Genomic DNA, 20,374 nt, shown 5'->3' with positions numbered 1-20,374 from the left:
CCCACCATGAAGGTGGGTCACAAACCATTGTTGCTTCATTTGTTCGTACCTCTGCGCCATCTCACTATTACCACCATCCTGCAAATTGTAGTAGGCATTGATTCGAGAAGCATTGCACAGGACATCTACGCCTCTGACTTTGACAATCGCCCGATCTGTAATGTCTGCCTCTGCAGCATTTGCATAGAATTCCTGCACGAGGGTATAATTTGCCTTGATTGGTTCATCCGCAAAGCTTATCCATCTGCTTGTTACCAGCCTTTCATAGAACTCGGGCATCTCTTCTTCCAAATTTTCTCGTTACGATGCCCTTTTCTTCGATGAAGCTCTTTCCCGCCAGCTTCATCATAGAGCTTCGAACATTTTTCTTTGACCGAAAGGTGCTGGTATCGTAGTATTCAATCAAGGGCACTTGGGCAACATTGTATGTTGTAGCCATTTTTCAATCTTAAGTACCTACAAAACGAACACACATGTCGAACATACATATGAATACCTAAGACAATGTATAATGAGGCAATTAGGCCAAAGAAATAGGTCACAAAAGTTTCAAGCAGCTCTGTGCGAGCATTCTGTTTTAGCACTAGCTGTTTTCCTTCAGCGCGTTCGCGCCATTTCACATTTCTATTTCTGTGCGTTCGCATGAAGGACCAGCGCGATCGCGCTGAGACAGTGACAGTTTCAGCAGGCATTTTCACAAACTGGTTATGGGCTTGATTTTGGGGCTTCGATTTCATGATATTAACCACGTATTTTGCCCCAACTTTTGCAACAAATCAACACCCAACTCTCAACTCACATCACTCAACAACTAATAACAATTTACATGACAAGAAATTCAACAATGTCATCAAATTTTAATGCTTAAACAAGTGAAAGTAAAAAATTTCTTTCACAATTTCTAACATGAAAAGATGATAACAACAACCCTATGAACAAGAGAATGATAGAATTACATACCTTGTGGTTGCGAGTTGAAGAATTTTGAAGATTTGAAGTTTAGTTTGAGAGAAAAATGGGAGGAAAGGGAGGGAAATGGGGGTTATACCCCCTTGGCTTCTGTTTTTAAACGTTTCCCTTACCTAGGGCTACGCATCGTCACCTTCGCGTGGTCCAATGGCGCGTTCGCGTTGAATAATATTTTTTCTTTTCTTTTTTTTTTCTTTTCGTTCAGCGCGTTCGCGCCAAATGATACGTGTTCGCGCAGAGGTTTTTGAAACCCCCTTTTTCCAGATCGCTTTTTATTTTATTTTTTATAGTGCAGTAAAAAATAATAAAAGAAACTATTCTAAAAATTTATAAATGATGGGTTACCTCCCACCAAGCGCTTGATTTAACGTCGCGGCACGACGGTTACCAACTTTACCGCCTTTCTCGCCATTTGGAGCTTATGAATTGGGCACCCAACTTGGATTCAAGTTTGTGGCCACGAGCAGCGGGGGGTGGTAAGTAGATGAACAAGCCAAGCATAATATTTTTCATCTTACACTTCTTGGCTTTCAAGTGAGGAATGTCATTGTGCCTTCTTGAATTCTCAAATTGCAAAATATAAGGCTCTTGAACTTCTTGAATTACGACATCCTCTTTTCCCCCCGGATTGGAGTCAACACCAACCATATTTTTCAGAACAATGGTTGACTCCAATTTATTTTTTTCTTTGGCATTCCCAATAAACTCATCTTCATGAATTACCCTTTCATCTTGAGCAGTGGGGAGTTCATAATGATTTGCCCATGGAGGATTTTCTTCATTTGTCATCAAACCCAGTTGGAGACTAGTTTCTAAGTATTCTTCCAAGGCTTTTTGATTTTAGTTACCCTCATCTAGCAGGCACTCCATCATGAGTTTGAACTCACCAATTTGGCCATGCTCACAATAAAAATCACTACTAAACAAGTTTTCATGGAAAGATGCCATTTTTTTTTCTAAAAATAAAATAAAACACAGAAAACAACCATACAAAATATTCACAGGTTCGGTTCAAAGCAAGTTAGCTTATTTCCTAAATTAGCCAAAATACGCCAATTGTTCCCCCGCAGCGGCGCCAAAATTTGATACGCTCAAAATACACCTATTAATGGTATAACGCGAACGTTGTCAAATATAGTAACCCAACAAGGTTGGGGTCGAATCCCACAGAGAACAATATGTAGGCAATTTAAGCAAATTAGGAATTATCACTAACAATAGCTAGACCGAACGCATCAATAGTGGTTTTTGATAAGGTTTTGATAAAATACGAAAATATAAATTCTAATCTAGAAAGCAAGTAAATTGATCAATGGCCACAAGAATGGAATAAAGGAAACTACTTCTCAAGTAACGATCCAATATATTTCACGAATTATAAATAATAGCAAGTTAATGTTATTTAGCCTCGGATAATGACTCTAAATTAACTTCTCCCGAAGATTAACTAGACTACCCAATTGAAGATCCCTCAAGCAATTAGGAGCATTAAGAACACCCGAATATGGCTACAAGTGGTATCGCCTATTCCTAAGTCAATTTCCATTAGATGAGGGTTAACGCCCCAAATTCATGTTGATTATTCTATCCCAGCCCCGTTCTTCGTCTTCCGAGTTTCAAACAAAGTAAATGGGCAAGTCCTAGGGTTAGCTACTCCCTTGAGAAACGTTGAAGAATAAGAATAATTAAAATAACAAGAACTTACTTGATTAAAAATAATGTCGATGAATAAATAATCAAAACAAGAGTATCAATTTCAATTGTCACAAAGAAATTTCCATAAACAATGTTCAAATAAAAGAAAGAATATTTACGTAGGAACCCTAGCCTCCAAACTTGAGTTTTATGCCAAAGATAATTTTACAATGCTCTCGCTGGCTTTTTAAAAGAAGTGAATAGCAAAAATCGTCAAAGTCCAAGTACGCTTCGGACCGGGCCGAAAAACCTTCAACGCGAACGCGCCATGTTTCTGCGCGAACGCGTGGTACGACGTCAGCATCACCCTTCTTACTTCAGCGCGAACGCGTGACATACTAGCGCGAACGTGCAGAGTCACTAACACACGTGGGTGCGAACGCGTGACTTACCTGCGCGAACGCGTAGAGTAATTTTCCAACAAAATTTCCAGAATCTCCAGTTGTTTCCAGTGATCAACTTTTTTTTCCTCTTTTTTGCTTGTTTTCCACACTTAGGCTCTAGGGACCTCGTATTATCTGAAACATAATAAAAACCACGTAAAATCACATAGACTTGCTTAAAAACAAGTAAAACTTACAACCGAAAAGCATCAATTGTGGCGTAAAATCACGCCACATCAGTGCACTCCCTACTAAATGAAATGGATACCAGGAATGCTGCTGTCTCCGTCTTCCTCTGAACTCACTAGCAATATCTAAGGACCTAGCCCTCTTACCATGGCCTCAGTCACCCTCACACTCTATTTCTCGTTGATGCTTATGATCTTCCAGATTTTGGGCGTATGCCTGTATGCGTAAAAATATCCATACCTGGTTGTAACGCAGCTGTCGTGCACTCATCAATCAAATGTATCCCTAGACCCACCACGAAGTGATGAACTCTGTCCTCCATCTCAACCACCATAGCTAGGGCATATCTAGCCAAGGAGTTAAAGTGTACAGAATACTCCTGAACAGTCATATTGCCCTGCTCAATATGCAAGAACCTATCTGCTCGGGCCCATCTGATTTTCGGTGGTAAATAATGATGAATAAAAGCATTTGAAAACTCTCGCCAAACGGCTGGAGGAGCATTCTCTCCCCTAGACAGCTTCCTTGCCTGATACCATTGTACTGTAATATCACGGAGCCTATAAGATGTCAGCTCCACTGACTCGACCTCATCGGCATGCATAACCCTCAAAGTCCGAGCGTATACTATCAATAAAGTCCTGAGGATCCATATTTTGCTTCAACACAGAAAACTCTGGAGGGTTTAACCCAAGAAAAGTTTTAACCCTCGCACATCCCGCTCGGTCTGCCTCATCAACACCAACTCCCTGACGCTGCGCCTGAGCGGTTACTAATCTGGTCAACACCTGTATAGCCTCCGGCATATCTTGGCCCAGTGCATCTGGCTGAGGAACTGGGGCAGGTGCTGGAGGCAGTGTATGCGAAGTCTGAGATGGGCTCTCACTCTAGGACTCGCCCCGAGCTCTGGTAGCCCGCTGAGTACGGCTAGTGGCCTCACCAGCCACTCTCTTGCCTTACTGGGCAACTGTAGCTTTCTTGCGAGGCATCGCTGAAATCAGAACAAACTGTTAGAAAGCGAACTCTTAACACTTGGCTCTATCGCATGATCTAAGAGAGAAAGAATGGCAATTTCCTAAATGTCCCGCAACCTCCTCTTTAAAAGTGTGGTGCACGACACACCTATAAACTAGACTCTACTAGACACAATCTGTAGACAACCTTAGGACGTAACTGCTCTGATGCCACTTCTGTCACGACTCAAGCCGATGAGCTGCGACGAGTGCCTGATCTCTGGTGACCAAATACCCCTATACTCATATCTGGATAACATTACATACTATGGGCCCACAAGTAACTCAACCTACACTAAGCTGACTCGTGAAAGGATAACATCAAAGTCTATGCATATGTTTATATATATCTAGTAATGATAACAATGCAAGCCAACTAGGATGCCACATGACCTGTACACAAAAGAATAGGAGCCGATAAGGCTACGTCACATGTCATCTACACATAACTGTCTATAGACCTCTACTGGAATAAAAGTTGTAGAAAGGACGGGACAGGCTCCGTAATACCCATGTACATGTCTGTATCTCAAAAGTAGCATACCAAAATAAACTGTTGCTCCCGATCAAGTGGGGCGCATTGACCACCGCTGGATGAATGCCCTACTGAGCGGGACCGCCTGTCTGTCTACATGTACCTGTGGGCATGAACACAGCCCCCGAACAACAGGGGAGTTAGTACGGACTATGTACTGAGTATGTAAGGCATAAGAAGAACATATACATAAGAATCATGGAGGGAATCTGAAACGCATAAACAAACAGAGACGTCTGAATGCATCTGTATGACTAAAGATACTATATAATATGCATGCTCTTATTTTTAAAGATCATTTAATAGTGCCAAGGAACGTACGACCTGATCCACATCTCATCTAATCCCGCGTCCGGGCATCCTGCGTTCGGGACGATAATCATCTCACGCCGCCCATTAGTGGTGCTGCCCGGCCATATAGGCGCGGTGTAATCAGACCTCATCATCTATAAGCCGCCCACCGTAAAGGGTGCTGCCCGGCCATATAGGCGTGTGAGAAAAATAGCTGTACACATATGTATATAAATATAATGCATGAAACCTCATGAAGGACATACCCTCGATAACAGAGATCGCTAAGAGTCATGAAAATGAATATAAGGAATCAAGAATACGATGAATCCTGTACCATCTAAGAGTACAGTCTTTGGAACTGGCTCGCTTACTCGTTTGTTCATACAATAAAGATTATGCCAAAAGAATGAAAGGGACAGCCTTAACATACCTTGAAGCGTATCTACTCATCCAACACCTACTTCTTGAACTCATAAGTCTACAACCAAGATAACATAGGCCACAATTAGACCCTTTATAACACTTCCATCTAATTCAAGTGAAAAGGGGGACTTAACGAGGTCCGGACAACATCCCTTTCATAACTCACTAATTCTTCAATCTTCCAATTTAACTAAAATATCAACAACAATACTAACAACAACCATATCAATACTTACATATAAAAATATAATCAAATCCACTCCAAATCATCCCTCAAAATAACCCTCAAGTCCAACTCTACTCTTATTCAACTTACAACTTTCATAACTATAATTCCCCTTTACTTAAAACCACTAAAACTCATGATAATAACTCCAACACAAGGGTAAGAATCATATACATACCTTAAAGGAACTAGGATACCAAGAATCAAGCTCTAACTCCAATTCCCAAGCTCAAAGAACTTCAAAGAAACTCTAGGAACAACTTTCCTTTTACAAGCTCGGGTTTACGGGGCTCGGATCTTGCTAAATCTTCACTATGATGTTAAGAAGTATTGAGAGGCATATTCTTGGCCTTTCTCAGATTTTGGAAGTGAAAATAATGAAAATAAAACGTGAGGGTCAACTATATATAGATGGAACTAGAAAGCTCCAGAGGTGCGGTTTGACGTGCGAGTCGACGGCCCGTCAACGGTCCGTCAACTTGCGCCGTCGATCAACCATCAGAGAATCAGAGATGGCGACGTGTCGACGGCTTGCATTGACTCCACCATCGACACGTCGACGGTCTGTGCGGGACTGGTTTCCTACCAGTTCCCTGAGTCCATTCCACTACGACGATTCAATTTGTTTAGCTTTAATTCTATCGTATTGCGAAGAACACATATTCATACTTTGGTACCCGCGAGGTAAAGCACTTAATGCCTCAAAAACTCGGGTACGAATCTCCATACTAAGGGTATAAACCACTCACAAGTCAAGGACCGCTTGCGACAAAAACGAGAGGTGTAACACGGAACTTGGACTTGTGATTATTAGGTGAGATTATTGAGACTAGACAGACTTATCGTTTAAAAGATTCATCTTAGGCTGTGATTTTAGTTATGGGATATTCTGTGACTTGGATTTGAGTATTATGTGCCTATCTGTTTATCTTGTTGATTTTATGCTCATATGCGTGAACTAATCTTAGTCGGCCTATGATACTTACCGGTACATAGTTTTGTACTGATACTACCTTGCTGCACCCTTTTTGAGTACAGATTGTGTTCTAGAGATTTCACCCAGACCACATCTCTAGCTTAAAGCTAGTTTGCTTGATCAGATCTGTGGGTGACATTCTATCCATGCCATGCCGCGTAAAGATCTTTCTTTCCAGATGTCTACTTTTATTCCAGACATTATTTATTATTATATTTGACAAATATTTCATTCTTTAGACATTGTTGGTTAGAGTCCTTATACGATGACTTTCAAATTTTAAAAATTTAATAGTCAGACTTCCGCACTCATATTATTTATCATTTATGACTTGGCTAGATTATTTATTTATTCTCTTATTTATTGATTGTTAGAGTATAAATGATTAAAGAAGTTGAAATTGGCTAGTGATTAATGGGTTAACGGGTAAGGGTTCGCCTACTAGTGATAATAAGGTGGGTGCCCGCACGATCGGTAATTAGGGTCGTGACACTAATAGTGGCTACAATTGAAATAATCAATTGTTAGCTAATTCTGGCCTTAATTAAAATGGCCAAATTCATTGGTTTAAATCAATAGAGGTCATTATTTCAAATTATCTTTAATTGGTTAATTGGGCCAAATATGGCCATAATTGAAACGACCAAATCCATAGGTTAAGACCAATTAAGGTTGTATTTGCAACTTAAGCCCATTTACATAACTAGTCATGCTTTATTTAGGTCAATTGGCTAATTAATTGCAATTAGTCATAATTAGATTCCTTAATGATGGCTATTTGTTTACCCCCTTTCTTATTTCTTTTAAATTAGCTGGGCCCAGTCTATTAAGGACTGACCCGTTCCACCATTGCAACTAAAGGGGTAACACCCCTTTTCCTTCCTTACACATTCAAAGGGCCAAACAACCTTTAGGGGTTTTCTCTCTCTCATAAGCAATGGAAGCCCTAGCCACCCCTTAAGTGTTTTCTCTCTCTTATGTTGTTTGCCCGAAATGGCAATGATTGCGGGCCCTCAAAGCACCCTACGGACTAGGTGTGGTTGAAAATGTTAAGAGCATTTATTTCTCTGTCATTTTTCAACCAATTCCACCTCATATCAACCCAAACGAGGTATAATCTTCCCCTTTTCATGCTTTTTCTGCATTTCAACAGTCATAGACTGAATTTTCTTAATTATTTTTGTGATATTGCGATTTTGAATCCGCGATTTTCATTGGTTTGTGAGGAACCGAGTGGATCGATCCATTGGGGTTCAAATCTGACCCGTCATGTTTTTTTCTACTTGAATCTTGGCCTTTAAATGAGAGATAAGGAGGCAATTCTTAGAAATTGCACTTGTCCCACATCGGTTGAAATTAGGGTTTCCCAATTTTTGGGGTTCTATTTACAATTCACACTTTGCATAGACCGAATATCAGATATATTCACAAAAAACTCGAAATACTTAAGTTTTGACATATTTGCTGTGAAACTTTGATTTCTCGAGTTAAGTTAAGTTTTTAAATATTTTTCTTTTTTCTTGTTCGTGTGTGGCTAGAGTATCTGGGGTTGAGGAAGCAAAATCTTCCAAGTTCAAACCTCGACAAGTGGCTGCACTCGCAAAAGGTAATCTTCTTCCCGTTTAGTTATTTTATTTTATCTTTTCTGCTTATGTATGATTATTAGTCTAGTCATTATTTATGTGGTGTTAATTGTTGTTTTTGTTTAGTCATTAGTTGCTAGCTTAGTATATTCGGGTATTTTTAATTCCCTTCTAATCATGTTTATAGATGCTAATTGCTTGTTTAGTTTTTTTTTATTGTTTTTTAATAGTCAGTTTAATCTGTGTCATGTTAGAATAGCTTTGCTTTGTTGTTACTCCAACTTAAAAACATGCTTAAGCACTGTTGGTCTTGTTTGAACTTAGTTATGCTCTGATCAACTAGTATAACCCAGATGTAGGTCTGTGTTTTGAATACCTTAATGTAGCAACTGATTAGTGTTCATACTAACATGTTTCAGTTTCATTAGGTATAGTTAACTAAACTAGAAATCCTCTATAACTATTAGAATGTTTGATTAATTAATCTAATGTAAATATAAAACATGATCAAGTGCAACCTGATTTGAAATTAGAATTAAAAGCTGTAGTATAGCTTTCTTAGTTTATTAACAGTGTTAAGAAGAGTTGATTAGTTGTAGAAAATCATAACAATGCTCAATCTGTTTTTGTTAGATTTAGTATACGAAATCCATGTCTACTCTTATCTTTTCTTGATTCTACTAAGGCTGTCATTTGAGGCTAAACTAGTTGATTCAAGTGTTCATTGTTAGAAAATGACCTGAGACATGTCCATTTTCTATTTGCTTAATGTTTCCATGTCAAAACTACCTATGTTGTGTTACCCCTCTGTTTTTTTTTTTTTTTTTTCTAACAAACTGGATACTGTGCTAGTGTTACTTGCTTTCTCTGAAACACTTTGCTTGTATTAAACTTAACTAGCTCAAGGTCTTGTGTGGGTGTGGGTGTTATTTGAATAGGGAGGTTGTCACTTAGGGTGATTGACCCATAGGTGTGACTTATCCAGAGCCAGAAAGACAGTTGAGATGGCTTAGAATTTCTAGTCAAACTCAACCTAATCTTCCTCTTTTCAGGCTACTGGGTTCCCCTATGCAAAATTACACCTTATAGGACCCTTTAGATTTTGAAACAAGTAGGATTATGGGTGAAATCCATGTTAAAACAATTCCGAAGTTCATAAAATGGCACAAAATGTTTTCATTTGTTCTGAGATGGACCTTTTGACTTTCTTATACTACTTGTCATATGCACTACACCTGTGTTATGTTTTTTTTTTTTTTTTTTTTTTTTTTTTTTTTTGAAAATATGTCCCTATGTTATTAAATTGAAGTGTTAAAATACTAAGTAGAACAAAACACCCTTTTGATGAGTATTAAGTGTGGGTTTCTGAGTTAAAATATATAAGGAATATACAAGAATATACCAATTATATGCAGTTTTTTACGCATACCTTTGGCATATGGAATTTGTATATTCAGTTACAACATGACATATCACCTGTATGGACTTAGAGTTGTTGGTTTCATGTTGTATGACCTGAATTTGGGCTTAGCCTTTACTTTGCTCATTCTCCCTGCTTTGGACTTACCTTATACTATGACAAGTTTTTGGTTGGGTCACTTTGTTTGTTGCTGCGATTGGGTTCATTTGTTTTATGTGATCTATCCCTTCTAATTATGATATGGACTGAATATTTCTTGCGTCTGGGCACTGCCTCAATATACGTGTTTGTTTTTCCTATGTGTTAACTTGAATAGCTTATATGTACATACAATTTGTTTATATTAAGCAAGTAGTTAAGTCCTAGATACTTTCTAACCGCAAACTTCCTTTTCCCCCTTTATGTTTGCATGTGAAATGTCGCGGGCCACTTGGGCCATTCCCTTCTATCAAACTTGTTGGGCCTGAGGCCCAACGCCTATTTATTGATCGAGTCCGACAGAAATAAGGGAAGCTAATATATGTTGAAGACCCAACCATGGGTGAAAATGGTCACTGGTGGGCTTGGGTAGGCCCACCAGTTAAAATCTCATTCCTTTCTTGGTATATCATGTATGTATATATTATGTAAACATGTAAAATATTAGAACCCTATGGATGCTAAGACTTAGGAAAACACTTAGTATTTTAGGAAGTCGCTTAAATCTTTCAAAAACCCGGCTAATATAACATCTGCATGAAGTTGACACTTAATACAATTCTTTAAATAAACCTCCAAGACTAGTTCGATATTGAATGAGGTTAGATGGTTTTAATAAAAATAACTAAATGGTAAATCATTTGGGCCCTCAGCCCCTTTGTAGAATTCAGCAAGAAAACGGTGGTTACTTAAACTGTTTTGGGCCTTAAGCCCAACTGCTAAAACTGTATTGTTTATTGAACCACAAAAAAATGGAATTTGAGGCAGAAAATGAAGAAGTAACTTAAAGATTGTATTTGGCAGAATTGTTTTTTATTTTATTTTATTTTATTTTATTTTTTATGAAAACCACTTCAAACACTTTGAGCGATTTATGAAAGTTTGAAAGTTGAGGACTTGTCACTGTTTGGAAACAGAAATAGGCTCTTTTGAATTTGGAATTAAATGATTTTTGAGTTATTGGGCCGAGAAGCACAAAATACTATGGACTGAAAACAAGAGGGATTCTATGTGGGCCAAGTTTGAGATAAGATGGACTTTGGACTAGACTATGAGTTGACTTGATATGAGCTTCAAATAAATAAATTTAGACTTAATAAAACTTCCACTTTTCTTTATGTATATATGAATAAAAATAGGAGATATACTCCATACTTTCCTATATATATATATATATATATATATATATATATATATATATATAATAATAATAATAATAATAATAATAATAAAAACCTATAAGTACTAAACTCATTTTATTAGGACTAAATAGTAGTGACTCTACTTGGAAGAAATCCCGGGTGTGTCTTAGTTCGACAATAAAGTGAGTTGAACACTTATATGAATTTTCAAATCCAAAATCACCTTTTCTAAAGAGACTTTTTGCCGAAATTTTGAATTTTATGATTAAGAGTGGCAAGTTTAGCAATAAAGTAAACATTTTTAGCAAATAATCACATTAATCACACATTGAAGTTCGTTGGTCAACCGTATTCTACGGATCCTTAATACTAGGGTGCTTAAAACCTTCCCTAGGAGATCACCAAAACCCTTACCTCAAACTCTGGTCCAAAAAGGATTTTCCCTTGTTTGATAAACCCTTTTAAACCCGATTTTCCTTAAATAAATTAGGTGGTGACTATAAAATGCTAAAATCCAATTAGAGCGCCAACAACCTCTTAGTAGCTTTTATGCACCCGTGTAAAAGTGAACCATAACAGGTGTTGTGCTTGAGATGCCACAATTTGAGTGAGCAATTGAGTAACTCCCTTAAGGTCATCATTTGAAATACTTAATGGAGGTGAGGGATGCATTGGAGCTTTTGTGGGCTCCACCACTCTCATGGGATGTAGGACTGAAGATGTCTGACTTGATTGGTGACCCTGATCCCTTATTTGAACCCTCGTAGCAATTAACACTTCATTCGATACTACTTTCGGAGCGACATTTGTCCTTTGACTCATTTGGTCTTGTGCTTTGGTTGCATTTTTTGTGAACAAGAACAATACACAAATTAGTAACTATTCTTAGAGTCTAGCTCTATCCACAATCTAGTGTATTGAAGTTTAAATGTTGTATTGCCTCACTATTATAGATATGGCCGATAACACACAATAAAAAGAATTCTACTAAATATAATCTATAGACTCCTAGAACAAATGAAACCTACAACTCTGATACCAAGTTTGTCACACTCCAAAATTTTGGTGGGATGGAGCCCACCCAGTGTCTTAAACTTGATCAAGCGAACCAACTTTTAGATACATTAATAAATGTGGCGCATGCATAATTGAGAAAATGAAAGATTTTCATAAAGAACACTTTGCCTTTCATAGTTTGTAAAATTATGATTACAAAAATAGTATTCATACAAGGCATACGAGACTTCAATAAAATGACAAAAGAGACATAACATGATTAACTATGCCTATGGAGCCTCTATGACTTCATGACTAAAAAGAAGTGTCAGTGACAAGAACTATCTGCTGATCCAAAAACTATCTACTGATTCCGTGAATTGATCGCTAAACAAATATATGAAACCAATTCAATGAAAAACTATGTTCTTAATATTGTCTCTTCGCTAATGTTATGTTATTGGACGTAACAGCATGAATTGCTTTTATAATCTATTATTACTATTGTATATACGTTACTTCATTAAAGAAATGATAAAACTTCAGCCTGATGTAAATTGAGCAAATAATATTAATGCAGAAATTAACAGAAAAAATATATAAATAAAAGGAATGCTAACTCCATGAGAAAGAATATTTACCAAAATATTCTTGTAATTTTTGACTGATTGGGTCACATAGTCTAAATTTCATTGTCGAACTTAATATCAAGTAATCCTCCAACTCAAATAACTCTAACAAAATATCAGTTGCTAGAAATCTTGTTCAGATTTTGAGGAGCTTTGACAGGAGGTTTATATTTAAAAACCTAGAATTTAATAAAAGGTAGCACATAAGAGTAGTTTAGGGATATTAAAGAAAACTTATCATTTAAATTAATTCTATTACAAAAATACTAAAATAAGGGAGATGAACGTAATGTCTCAAAACTGAACGTAATGTCTCAAAACAACGTTGAAGTAAATGCTTAAAATCTGAAACATTATATATATAAGTTGTCTTAAATTATATTGTGAATGAGAAGTGAAAGTAGGAAAATCATAGGCCATCGAATTAGTTCTGGAAGCCTGGAAGGTAGGATATGAGACAGTGGGATATGACAGATTGAACATCAGAACTTTCGTACCATATGGCAAAACATAGGTTTTTATGCACTCTATGAAACTCTACTACCACCTTAAAAGCACCATAGGGTTTTGTATCTTTCTTGTCCTCCACAGGTAGAGATTTTGGATGTAAATATATTCAGCCTTTTTGTTTTTTGGTAAATAATTTAACCGTAAGCTACTACATATTAATTAGTATAGAAGATAGTAGAAGCAGTTATTCTTGTTGGGATCAAAATAATCAGGTTATCATTAGGGGCGGCTCAAGAGAATCGGTGGCCTAAAGCTAGAATTTAAAAGGAGGCCTTATATATATTTAGTAAAATTTTAATATATTTTAAGCGTTATTTATTTTTATAGCTTTTTTAAAGTGTACTTTTTTATTCAATTGACGATGTAGTCAATTCGTGTATGTTTTCATGAAACATTAACTGAATCACGAGTCTTATATTCTGTATTATGATGATTTCATCGATTTATTTTTTCTTTTTAGTTCAAGCAATTGTTACAAAAAACTTTTCAAAATTATTTTACAAGGAATGGAAACATTTAAAAATAGAAGTAAGACTTCAGGCCAATAAGAGTATCATCTTCTACATATAAATATTTTCGTATAACTATAACTATAAAAATAGATTAAAACCGTCAGTGACTATTATGCCTAAAAAATATTTAAGGGCTTAATTATGTTTTTTCTATTCTAATTGTTTAATAATCTACTTAGCTTGAGCTTGAAAAATATCTAAAAAAGCACTCAAAGTAGGGCTGGGCATAAATACCGAAAACCGAAAAACCGGACCGAACCGAATTAATTCGGTTTTTCGGTGTTCGGGTTTTCGGATTTTCGGTTCGGGTTCGGTTTTAATTTTCAAAAATTTCGGGGTTCGGTTCGGTGTTCGGGGTTTAATATTTGGTTTTTCGGTTTTTCGGTTTAAACCGAAATATTATATATTAGCCCAAAAATATTAAATAGTCCAAGCCCATGCCAATTAAATTTAAGCCCAAAAAAAATAGAACCCAAGCCCTCTTTCATTCTTTATCTCTAATTACCCAAGCCCACTTTCACATCCCTAATTTTCACTTCTCACTCTCAGTTCTCATTGTCTGGGTCAGAGCTTCAAAGTTCAAACTTCAGAGCTCAAGCGGCGGCGGCATAGCGGCGGCGGCGACTGCTCTTCCAAGTTTCGGCGGCGACACCTTCTTGTTCTTTACTAGATGGTCAACTTGATTGCTAAGACTTCCTCTTTTCTCTACTCTGTGAAATATGAAAGTTAAGAGTGGTACACAAATGGCACATAGGACGGATGGTTTTGCATTGCCAACATTTTATGCATGTGCTTTATCCAGCTTCTTGTTTCCACAGACGACAGAAGCATGCTACTTTTATTGGCAGAATACCAGTTAGTTTAATAACTTTTTCATTGTGAAACTTCATGTGTGACATTATCATTTTAATTTAAAAAGGAATACTTGGAAAAGGCAATTAAGAAACTGTTTCGGGACAACATATTGTTAATTTCTATTTTGTTTTTTCCTTTATCAAAAAAAGAAAATGGCAACTAAGAATATGCTAAACAAAACGATTAATAACATGTCCATATCTGGTTCAACATTGCATAAACACACAAATCGTCAATACAAAGACATGAGTTCTTGATTCCGCATGCCGAAGCTTCGATAATCCAAGCTTCTGCATACTCCTTCTCCGAGAGTATACCAGTAGCCACCTAAAATGAGTATAATGTCAATTCACAGACTTAAATTATATATACTTGTCATCCATGTGAAGAAAAATCAGTGTGGCCCATTACTTTGCTTGCACGAACCGTGGCGAAGTTTGAAACAAACCGTGGTGCTTGTATCGCGACCGCTGAAAGCTTGAATTGAAAACACCGAATTGAAAAAACCGAAACCGAACCGAACCAAACTTCAAAAAACCGAAACCGAAAGAACCGAACCGAATTAGTTTGGTTCGGTGTTTGGTGTCCACTTTCAAAACACCGAAACCGAAATAGCCGAACCGAAGTATGAGAAAACCGAACCGAAAAACCGAACGCCCACCCCTAACTCAAAGAGTTATAAAAGATGTTACAAAGTCAAAATTATAAACTAGATTGATTTAAGTTGAAGTGAATTAAACCATATTACAAAGTAGGAAGTAATTATACATTTAATTGACTACAACTTCTAACTGTAATTACATCAATCATATTTCTAAAAAGTAGCATAAAGTTTGAAAATATATATGTAATAATTGATAAATAATTGACAGTAAAATGATCCAGAAAATTCTATATCACTAATAATAATAAATATAATTTTTAAAAATCATTTATATAATACAAATTATTTTGGGGCCCTAATATATTTGGGGCCTAAAGCCACTGCTTGGTGGCTTTAGGCTTCAGTGGGCCCTGGTTGTCATACGGAAGCTAATAATTTGCGAACCTTGAAAACGATAAATCGGACAACAAAGGAAAACATACTAAAGGAGAGGCATAATATTCTAATATGGTTTGATCAATTGATCTACATATGAAAAACTAATAGAAAATCTTAAAAACTATTAAGAGAAAATCTCCCCCTAAATAAAACTCTCTAAACGACTACATTGTAGATGCTACCGTGTTTTTATATGAGAAGAAAGGATCACTATTTATAGAAGTCCAAAGCTTCTCTTTCAAGGAAAGATAGATATGGTAGAGTCCTTTTCCACCAAGAAATTCTTTTTTAAGTAAAATACAATTGTGGTAGAATCCAAATAAAGTAGGAAATTCAGTGCAAACCCTAACAGTTCAGCTCCAACCTAGCGGCGGAATCACCTTCAACCAAATGGTTTCATCCAATATCGCTTTGCGAAAATATTATGTTATATTTATGTAGGGGTATAGTTATAATTTACCTACGGTTTCGACAATATCTAGTTGTTTCGCGCGAGATTTATATTTATTTTTAAAATCTAGTTAATATGTATAAACAGTTTATCTAAAAACTAGTAAGTTGTTTTTTTTTTATAATTTAGAAAAAACTCAAAATCCTGACCTTGTAGTGGTAAAATATGGTCTGACACGTGGACTGTTGACACCTGATTTTAGCTCGCTGTGCTTTAAATTAACGTTTCGGGGGGCCTTGATTCGTTAAAGAGCACGAAATAGCATTTTTACACAGTTTTGTATTTTTCAATAATTTTTCGGTAATTATCCTTATTTTAGGAATTTTATCAATTTATTGTCATTTTTAAGAATCATTATTTTTGTACATGTACAGCGTAATACTATCATTTTGTGCAATTAATAATTGTTTCTTTATTTTATAGCAGTACATTTTTGTATCTTATACATTAATATTTATATTTTATGCTTACATTATTATTTATGCATGTATTAGTTAACTATATTTTAGTATAGTCCGTCAGTGTAGAGAAAATCGGAGAAAATAATTCTTAAACGCAGAGCAAGAATTCGATCAATTCAAGGTCTTGTCACTTTTTAAAAAGGTGACATTTGAAGTGATGGGTTGGGTTCTTCATCCATTGGTTAATAGATTTTTATACATTGGTTAAAAGGGTGAAATCCCCATTGGACAATAACCTAAAGACCAAATGTGGCATTAAGGGGACAATGTGGTGTAGTCCTTTATTTTTTGGACAAAACAAGGGGTCATTTTGTATTATAAATAGAGGAGATGGGTCTTCATATTTTTTCACCACTTCACACTACCTCACATATATTTTTTCTTCTCTCTACACTCTTCATGTTTTCTCTTCATAGGCAGATTAGCAAGGCTAGCATCTTCTTTCTCTCTTTATATTTTTTTCTCTCTTCTTTTTTCATACATTGTCTTTATATTTTTTATATACATAACCTACATTGTCTTTATATTTATTCATGCATTTATGTTTACATTTATTCATGCATTTGTCTTTACATTTATTCATACATTTATCTTTACATTTATTCTTGCATTTGTCTTTATATTTAGTCATGCATTTGTCTCTACACTTATTCATGTATTGTCTTTACATTTATTCATGCATTTTGTTTATATTTATTCATGCATTATCTCTACATTTTCTTCATATATTTTCTCTACATTTTTCATACATCTTTTTTCCACTTTAACCCACATTTTTCCTTTACATCATTTTACATCTCTATATTCTTTTATATATTTTTATACCATACATTATATACATTAACATGTACATACTTACTTTACCTAACTGCTAAGTGAAGAAGGGAGAAACTTTTCATTAAAGAGAATGCACTTTATTGTCTCTACATTATCCTTATATTTTTCATACATTATCTTTATATTTTTGTTATGTTGTTTCTACAATTTTTATTTTTATTTTTTATACATGTATACATTTTCAAGCATTTTCTTTTACATTTTTTGTACCATCACACTACATGCCTATTTTATTTTTTCTCTACACATTTTGCTCTTTACATTTTCTCTACATCATATTACATTTACATATATTTTCATTTTTATATTCATATATTTCCTTTATATACATCATTTCCATATACACTTTTACACTACATCCTAAGGCCAAATCAAGTTTCACCCTCACTTTTGTCAAATACCCTTTTTAAATACTTTATGTCAAATCACCTTATTAGGACTTTATGTCAAATCACCTTTTAAGACTTTTATGTCACATCCTTTACTTCTTGACTTTTTAAATTATTTTTAACCAATACATTTTTCTTTCATCTTGTAATTTATTACAAATACTACATTTTTGGCCGATGAAGAAATTTCCGTCGATATTCAAGGACTCTCATGTACAAAAGACGGGTTTTTATTTTAAGTATATTTATCATTTCTTTAATTCATTCGATAGTTACTTATTCTCTTACTAACACTTTTACTAAGTGTTTATACAGGTATCCGAAGACACATCCCGAAGACGACACTCGGAAGGAACCCGAAGACTTCATCGAATCCTTGTTTGTATTTACTTTTGCGTGTTATTTAAAATTGTACAAAACGTAAACTCGGAGTAGTGAAAACTTCACTTTAATGTTGGGCAGGGAGATTTAATTACTTTTCACTTATATGTTAAATTTAAAGTTAGTTATTCGCTTTAGGTAAGACTTAGGCTGTCTACACTTTCACAAATTGATTAGATTGACTCGATATAAATACTTTGTTAATTAAATTCACACTTTTGGCGTTTAGGGAAAAATACTAGTCCATCCTTTATTTTATATTCTTTATATACTTTTAATACAACACACATTTTATATTGTTTCGTATACACTAATGCATATTTTAGTTAAGTTAAATCCACATTTTTGACGCTAGATAAATACTAGGCTGTCCATTTACAGATCTTTCATTTTTTAAAGGCATTATATCTTTTTCACTCTTTTTTTTTATACATAATTCCTTATACTTATTTTTACCAAATTTTTTTTACTATCCTTTTGTTCCTTATTCTTTTGATAGGATATTCATTAAATGAACACTCTTTTTAACTAAACGGTAGAAACAAGTCAAATCAACTTCACTTTTCTTAATAATTTTGTTATATAAACTCTTTACACCAATGAATATTCGTAAATTATTTTTACATTCTTTATGCACTAATATACCTAGTTATACAATTCTTTAGACATTTTATGTTTGATATACACTCTTTTATACTTGAAATATGGTCTTTATATGTTTAATATACATACATTCTTTTAATATACATAGACACACATTCTTTATATACTTTATATACCTATTTTACATACTCTTATATTTTTTATACATCTTCTATATTGCTGCATACATTATTTACACCAACTGATATACCTTTTGTGCCAATAGATATATACTCATTTTACTAACAAATACACTATATCGAACGAGGTATATTTTCTTTACACTCCTTTGTACATTCATATCGATATACATTCTTTATAAATACTTGATACTTGGTATAAATACATTTTTTATACACTGTATATACTTAGCATATAATCACCTAGTGTGGCTTTTAATGAAATCACAACATTTTGAAAACATGTAATAATAATGATAAACAGATAGATAATCCCCCTCTAGTGTTCAGTTAGACTAAGTTTAAGGACTGTCTTTGGGCAGGCTCTGAGGGATGTTTAATACCTTCCCCTCGGGGTAAATAAAACCCTTATCTAGAATCTCATGTGTTTCGTGGACTAAAAATGGAGTAGACAAACAAATACATACAGGTTTCCCGTTTTTCCTTAAAAATAAGGGGGTGACTCTAACCCTTTTTAAACCAGTTAGAAGAACCGGAAAGTTGCAAACTTTCTTGGATCCGTTCAAAATAGGGTGTAACATGGACGACTCAGAGATGGACGTGTGGCAGCATAAGCATAGTCAGGTCCAAGTCAGTAAGGATTACTTTGTCACAAAATCGAAGTACCACTCAGGGGAGCTAACTCTGGACTTTACTTGTAGCTTACTCAGCGTGAGCTACAACGGTACAAGATGTTGTTGCTCCGGAATCGTATGACTGGTCAACCATCTACGACCAAATATGATAAACTTCAATTCACAGATCAACTGACTCCGAGGAATCGGGGATTCACTATGACAGTTACAAATCAGTATCCATTATCTCATAGATGTGCAGTAATGGCCATTCTTATGTGCATGATCTTAGGAAACCGTTACTTTAATGTTAGACTATAAATACCTTTTTCCTCACTTATAGATCATTTGATTTTCATTACAAATATTGTTTAAGCTGTCAAATTGTAACAAGCTCGGATTCTCTATTCTGTTGAGTTGTTCATGATCATCAACTCAACAAGGAGTTCTCAACAAGAATTTCTCTTTCCTTCTTACTTTATTACTTGCATACTTTTCATTGCTTATTTTACATCATTACGAACAGGGTTACAATATCAAAAGGTTAATTGTGATTATTATCACTCACTTGCCCTTGATCCAATTTATAAATTCAATTGTTAATCTTAAATCCAGATTTAGGTTAAACACACCTCTGAAAATATATATAAATAATATTTTTCAAAATATAATAAATGTATATACAACAGGCCGACACATATTGAAAAATAATAATACAGTTTCCAAATGACTGTCAGCGTCAACGAGAAAAGTAAGGTAGAAGTAAGGTAGAGACAGTTTGTGGCTCGACAGTCTTAATCCCCTCTCTGCCCCTGCAAAAATTAAAAGACTCAATTAATGGGGCTGCTGATGTATATGATACTTTGTCT

The 20,374-nt window shown here is 35.2% G+C and overlaps 1 long non-coding RNA gene across 1 annotated transcript; it reads left to right on the top strand.

The window, feature by feature from the left end:
* Positions 1-7,554: 7,554 nt before the first annotated feature.
* On the top strand, positions 7,555-12,475 carry LOC132037705 (uncharacterized). Its single transcript, XR_009409967.1, has 3 exons — positions 7,555-7,814; positions 8,242-8,309; positions 11,626-12,475. It is a non-coding gene; the product is annotated as an uncharacterized LOC132037705 (long non-coding RNA).
* Positions 12,476-20,374: the final 7,899 nt, after the last annotated feature.

Source organism: Lycium ferocissimum, chromosome 11 (genome assembly GCF_029784015.1).
Source record: "Lycium ferocissimum isolate CSIRO_LF1 chromosome 11, AGI_CSIRO_Lferr_CH_V1, whole genome shotgun sequence".
NCBI lineage: Eukaryota > Viridiplantae > Streptophyta > Magnoliopsida > Solanales > Solanaceae > Lycium > Lycium ferocissimum.
This window is presented reverse-complemented; position numbering and strand designations above follow the sequence as displayed.